Source organism: Hibiscus syriacus, unplaced genomic scaffold (assembly GCF_006381635.1).
Source record: "Hibiscus syriacus cultivar Baekdansim isolate YM2019G1 unplaced genomic scaffold, ASM638163v2 tig00110831_pilon, whole genome shotgun sequence".
Classification (NCBI taxonomy): domain Eukaryota; kingdom Viridiplantae; phylum Streptophyta; class Magnoliopsida; order Malvales; family Malvaceae; genus Hibiscus; species Hibiscus syriacus.
The window spans coordinates 5593681-5600827 of NW_024062882.1; positions in this window are offsets into that span (position 1 = coordinate 5593681).

Consider the following 7147-nt stretch of genomic DNA (forward strand, 5'->3'; position numbering starts at 1 on the left):
TGTTGCCTCATCTGATAGGTCTTAACACTGCAGCTGAAATTTGGAATACATTGCATAGGCTATACAGTGGCAAGACCACTTCTAGGTTAATGTCCTATAGGAGAATGCTACATTCTCAGAGGAAAGGAGAGCTGAGTATGAGAGATTACTTGATGAAAATCAAGTCTGTTTGTGATAACCTAGCTAGCTGTGGAGAGATAATTTCTGAACATGAACACATCACTGCTATATTGAATGGATTGCCACCTGAGTTTGAGTCAGTTATCACAGTTATAACTGCTACTCCCACTCCTCCAGATCTAAGGTCTGTCAGCACCATATTATTGGATGCTGACACTAGACAGTCTCAAACCTTTAGTCATGTAACAGCTTGTGCCCACATTGCAACTCAAGCTACAAGTGATCAAGTGACCTCTAATAGTGATTCACATTCTGAATATCAGTATAAGGGTGAACTTGTTAATAATACTGGTCAAAACTTCAGTAACAGTAACAACAGTAATAGGGGTAGAGGTCGAGGACGGTTTTCTTCCTCTAGACCACAGTGCCAATTGTGTGGCCGAATGGGACATCTTGTTGAAAGGTGTTATTACAGATTTGATATGAACTATAAGAATGAATCCTCTCGACCTACACAAAACAGTAATAATAAAAGCTATTCCACTGCCCAAGCCAATGTCAACTCATATAATCCCAGCAGTGGTAATTTCAGTTCTTATAGTTCAGTGTATTACACACATTCACCCTTAGTATCTGCTGTTCCACAAGTTTCTGTTCCTCAAGTTTCTGCAGCAACCTCTCATATGCCTCAAGTTTCTGTTTTTCCACCACAAGCTTATTCTGTTAATTTTCCACATCAAATTTATTCAAATTCTCACAACATGCCTTCTTTTATTTCTGGAAATACAAATCAGCTCCCTGCTGCTACTTTACCCCATCTCACATCTCAAGCTTATATAGCTACACCTGAAACAGTGGATGATAATGCTTGGTATCCAGATTCTGGAGCAACTCATCACATAACTAAAGACTTCAGTAACCTGCAGGTTAAAGAAACTCACCCTGGAACAAGTAGTGTGGTTGTAGGCAATGGTAATACTCTTCCAATACAGTGCACTAGTCAGTCCTTTTTCTGTACTAATTCCAATATATTTCGTTTAAATAAATTTTTGTATGTTCCTAACATTACTAAAAATCTGCTATCTATTTCTAAATTCACTCAGGACAATCAGGTTCTGCTTGAATTCTACCCTAATTTCTGTCAAGTTCGTGACTTTCATACTCGGAAAGTGCTGTTAAGAGGAAGTCAAGATGGAGGACTGTACAAATTCAATATTTCCATGAATAACACTGATAATAATTGCATTTTTACTGATGATGAAATGCATGTTAATAATTCTAATAATAGCTCTTTGTCTGCAATAAATTGTTACATTGTTAATACTAGAGTGTCTGTAGATATATGGCACAAGAGACTTGGCCACCCTTCTAAAGAAGTGCTACTTTCTGCATTAAAACATTACAATGTAACTCCTTCTGATGTAAATAAAGAACAAGTGTTATGCAAAGCATGTCAACTCGCTAAATCACACAAATTGCCCTTCTATGACTCACACACTGTTTATAAACAGCCACTAGAACTTATAGTATCTGATGTGTAGGGCCCTGCCCCTGTTTACTCTAATGGATTTAGATATTATGTTTCCTTTACTGATGCACACAGTAGGTACACTTGGATTTATTTTCTAAAACAAAAGTCTGAGGTTAAATCTGCCTTTCTTTAGTTTTATAAACAGGTGGAAAGGCAATTTGGTGTCAAGCTAAAGGTATTTCAGTATGATGGAGGAGGTGAGTTTGGAGCTCTTCAACCTTACATGAAGGAGCAAGGTATAATACACAGACTGTCATGCCCCCATACTTTATAACAGAATGGTTTGGTGGAAAGAAGGCATCGACAGATTGTTGAGGTAGGCCTTTCTATGCTAGCTCAGGCTTGTATACCTTTAAGTTTTTGGAATGATGCATTTTCCAGTGCTGTCTTTCTTTTTAATCGATTACCTATACGTGTGTTGTCTGGTATATCACCATATGAGAAAATTTTTCATAAAGCACCATATTATAATTTTTTAAGAATTTTTGGTTGCACATGTTACCCTTTTTTAAGACCCTATAATCAGCACAAATTTCAGTTTCGTTCTTCTGCATGTGTCTTCTTGGGGTATTTACCTGCTCATAAGGGATATAAGTGTTTAGACTCTAGTGGTCGTGTCTATGTGTCAAGACATGTTAGATTTGAAGAAAATGAGTTTCCATATCAGCAACACCAAAGTTTTCCCACTGTTTTTAGTTTGTCAGGTTTAAACAATCTAAAGCATTCAAGTGTCAACAATGTTTCTCAAAACAGTTTATTTTATCCTTCTTTTCTTTCCATTCCTACTAGCACACACAATCACAAGTCAGTCTTACCATCCACTACACCATTAACATCATCATTTTCACCAAATATATCATCTTCACCACAATAACTCATCACATCTCCATTTTCTTCTCCAAATCCGTCTCGTTTAAATTCATCATCTTCTACACCATCAACATCACCATCTTCACCATCACCACTACCTTCATCCACTACACCATTAACATTATCTTCACCATGCACCTTAGAACCGATTGAAACTACTAATTCATCACCATCATCACTACCACCTTCACCATCACCACTACCTTCACCATCACCACTACCTTCACCATCATCATCATCATCATCTCCACCTCGGCTAGTTCAGAATGTTCATCCTATGATCACTCGTGGCAAAGCTGGCGTTTTTAAGCCTAAAGTGTTGCTTGCTGAGATAAGTCCTCAAGAGCCAGTAAATGTCTATGAAGCATTGCAGCATCCTGCTTGGTGTGAGGCTGTTCAAAGTGAATATGCTGCCCTTATGAAGAATGATACGTGGGAGTTAAAGCCTCTGCCACCAGCACGAAAAGTAGTAGGCTGCAAATGGCTTTTTAAAGTCAAGAAGAAGCCTGATGGTTCAGTTGAAAGGCTTAAGGCTCGTCTAGTGGCCAAGGGGTACTCTCAAATGGTGGGAAGAGATTTTTTCGAGACGTTTAGTCCAGTGGTTCGAGCAAGTACAATAAGAATTATACTGGCAGTTGCTGCAATGAAAGATTGTCCACTTAGACAAATTGACATCAACAATGCATTCCTTAATGGGAGGCTAACCGAGGAAATATACATGTGTCAACCTCCTGGTTTTGAGCAAAAAAGTGAAGATGGGAAGGAGCTGGTATGTTGCTTGAAGAAGGCTCTTTATGGGCTTAGACAAGCGCCTAGAGCATGGTTTGAGACCTTGAGAAAGTTCATGATTGAAAGCCTGAACTTTGTTGCTTCAAAAGCTAATTCTTCTCTGTTTATCAGAAACTCAACATGTTCTCAAGTGTTGTTAATGGTATGTAATGTATAGTTATCACGGGAAGTCAGGTGATAGAAGTGGATGCCGTAGTGCAAGCGATTAACAAGGAGTTCTCTCTTAAAGATTTGAATCAGCTAGAGCTGTTTCTTGGAATGCAAGTTGAACATTCTCAAAAGGATTATTCTTGAATCAAAGAAGTATATCTCTGAACTACTAAAGAGGTCAAGTCTAGATGAGTCAACTCCCACTCCTACTCCCATGGTTGTTGCTCCTAAACTCAAGGCAAATGATGGACAGTTGTTTGGTGATGTTCATCTTTATCGTAGTATTGTAGGAGGTTTGCAGTATATATGCTTAACGAGACCTGACATAGCCTATGCTATTAATAAGGTTAGTCAGTACATGAACATTCCATGTGATACTCATTGGAGGCCAGTGAAACGTATACTGAGGTATCTCAGTGGGACACTTGAGCATGGGCTGTTTTTCTCACAAGCTAAAAATTTCAGTCTTGTCTGCTACACTGATGCAGACTGGGAAGCCTCGGTGGAAGACAGACGGTCCACAACAGGCTATTGTGTATACTTTGGAGGTAATCCAATTGCGTGGTGCTCTAAGAAGAAGCAAAGTGTTGTCTCCAGGTCTACATCAGAAGCAGAGTATAGGAGTCTTGCTAATTCTGTTTCTGAGTTGGTTTGGATTGAGCAGTTACTTGGTGAAGTAGGGATTAATGTAACTGGAAAGCCAGTTGTATGGTGTGATAACACCTCTGCAATCTCTATGGCAGCGAATCCAACACATCATGCTCGCATAAAGCATGTAGAAATTGACATTCACTTTGTGAGGGAAAGAGTTTTGGCTGAACAACTTAGTGTTAACTTTGTTCCTTATGCAGAACAGGTAGCTGATATACTCACCAAACCGTTGCCACCTACAGTGTTTGGTGACATGCGCTCTCGTCTTGGTGTAAAGTCTTTGGCTGAGATCAATAGTACCAGCCATGTCAAGCAAGTCTGAAGATGCCAAGAAAATGTTGAATTGGCAATTCAGATTAGTAGAAAACCCAGAGAATATTAGAATATAAAATGCAGTTGTCTACAGCTGATTAGCTGTAACTGTTTCTGGTTAAGTTGTTGTAACTGTTCCTGGTTAGTTGGGCCGTTTCTGGTTAGTTGGGGCCGTTTCTGGTTAGTTGAGCTAGTTAGTTAAGCCTGGTCTTATATATAGTGGGCCTATCCACTATTCATGAACTGTGTGAAGTGTTATTTTGTATTCTACTGAACCTTGTATTGTTCTATCATTCAGTAAAGTTTTACAGTGTTCATCTTCTCTCTTTTTGCTTTGATTCTCCTTTTCTTTCCATCACTGCTCCTGTATCTTTCTCTTCTATCATCACTGGCTCTGAATACTCATGTCTCTTCTACATTCAAGTCTTTCACCATGATGATTATAACTCTGAATGCTAATTTATCTATGAAACTAATAAATAATGGTCGAGTTATTTATGTGGTGTATACATTTATAAAAGGTGGCAATTCCCATGAGATTTAAGCTTGTATGATAGATACACAATGTTGGGTTGTTCGATAATTTACTTTTCAGCTTTCATTAGTTATCGCTGTGGTTGTAGACGGTCTTCATAAATATCATGTTTTCATCCGTATAGGCAGCCACAATTTATTGTTTACATGTTATTAATGGCAGTTCGGTCACGGAATGAAAATTACCTGTTCAAATTTTATATTCTATAGTCACATTACTTTAATTTTTAATTGATTACCACTTGATATTTCTTTAACCATTTAATAATAAATATTTTTTATGGTAAACTATTTGAATGATCACCTAACTATAGGGTTTCTGTCAATATGACCATCATTTTCAAAATTTCATCCATATGACTACTTAACTAATTAATTGAATTCAATATAGCCAGTTGCCGTTAACATTTGAACGGAAGTGCTTTAGTGACAACTAATACAATTGATATAATTACATATTTGATTTTTGATACTTGTAAATTCTATTAATTTGATCATAATTTTAATTTGATTCATTAAATTTAATCATCTATTCAGATGATGACACGTGTCACCATTGGGTTGGAAGATAGATAATTAAAATATATTGACACAAATTAAAATTATAATCAAATTGATAGAATTTACAAGTACTGAGGATCAAATATGTAATTATACTAATTTTATAACCAGATCTTGAATCTCACAATCAAAGTTTCTTTTATGAGGTGAATCAATTAATTTAGACAACTCCTAGATCAAATAAAACTTTAAAGATATATTTAGTGAATAATTTAAGAGATGTGATTGAATACAAATATCATCTAATTAAAAAGTTTAAAAATATTCCTAATTTCATGTAAACTCATCTTTTTGAAAGAGTTATAATCTCATTTAAATACAAAAAAAAATGAATAAATTTCTCAATATTAGTCTAGAATGAAAATTTCTATTAAACTCATACTTATTTTTTCAAAATTACAAAATGTTTATTACTTGAGTTAACAATTCATATTGTCGAAACGATTTTTTCTTAAAAAGTGAAAAAATGAGATTTTCTTAAAGAGTGAAAAAATGAGATTTTGAAAACCACATTAATTTTTAATTATCTCTTTAAAAACAAAATGTGATTTACAAGACATTTCGTTTCGAAAATTTTGGATTTCCTTTACGATCGAAAAATATAGTTCGAAGAGTTGCCACCAATCTTTGATTAGGGTGTGATTGGACACCCAAAAATGCTTGCTATTTTAAATAAAAATTAATTTTAATTAAAACAACAAATTAAGGTCTGCGTTACCAAAATCCGAGTTCGGGAGTCGGTTACGTGTGGGGAAGGATTAGCACCCCCACAACGCCCTAAATCGGTACCTAGTCGATTAATTAACGTCATTGCATTGAACTTTATAAATTCGAACTTATTTGATTTTTGATTCCATAAAACAAAGATATAAATTTAAAAGCATTCAAAAGAACTCAAAATAATTAAATTAAAATTATCAAATCGTTTTAGAAAAATAAAGAATGTTCGATTATTTACAAATATCGAGACCAGATCTTAAAAGTTATAACAACCTTTTCTCGATAAATTTAAATAAGCGAACATTTCTTTTTTTTCATTCCCATATTTTAGGTGACGAATCAATTTTTTTTGTTTCACTTTCGGGATACACTTTAAATTTAAAATCGTCAGTTAAGACAAGCCACTCAGGACAATTTTAAATTAAAAGGATATTACCCTTAATCCAATTATGTAATATGCCGAGTTATGTGCATGAGGTTGTCATACATATCATGCAAAAAATGTCATGCGATTCACAATTAAATCATTTGCATATCTGTACATGTACGAAAACATATCAATAAAGCAAAACAAATACGAGCAACTACTTAAAGAATACAATCCTAACAATGAACTAAATTAAAATAAATTCACATGACTTTACATAAATTAAATCGATAAATGTAATTTAAAGGCAAGAACACATTATATACAAACGACTCTGGCTTAATATGCAAAATACTCATATATCGTGTACATGCATGTAACTACATATTATAAATTTATTCACAAGATGCAAAATACATGTTTACGTGCCAACATTTATACATAATACACCATAATGTCTATGCCTTTAGGTAAAATAAAATATGCTTCATATGGACCAAGTTATGCATACCTATGCATGTGTATATATATACATTCATATC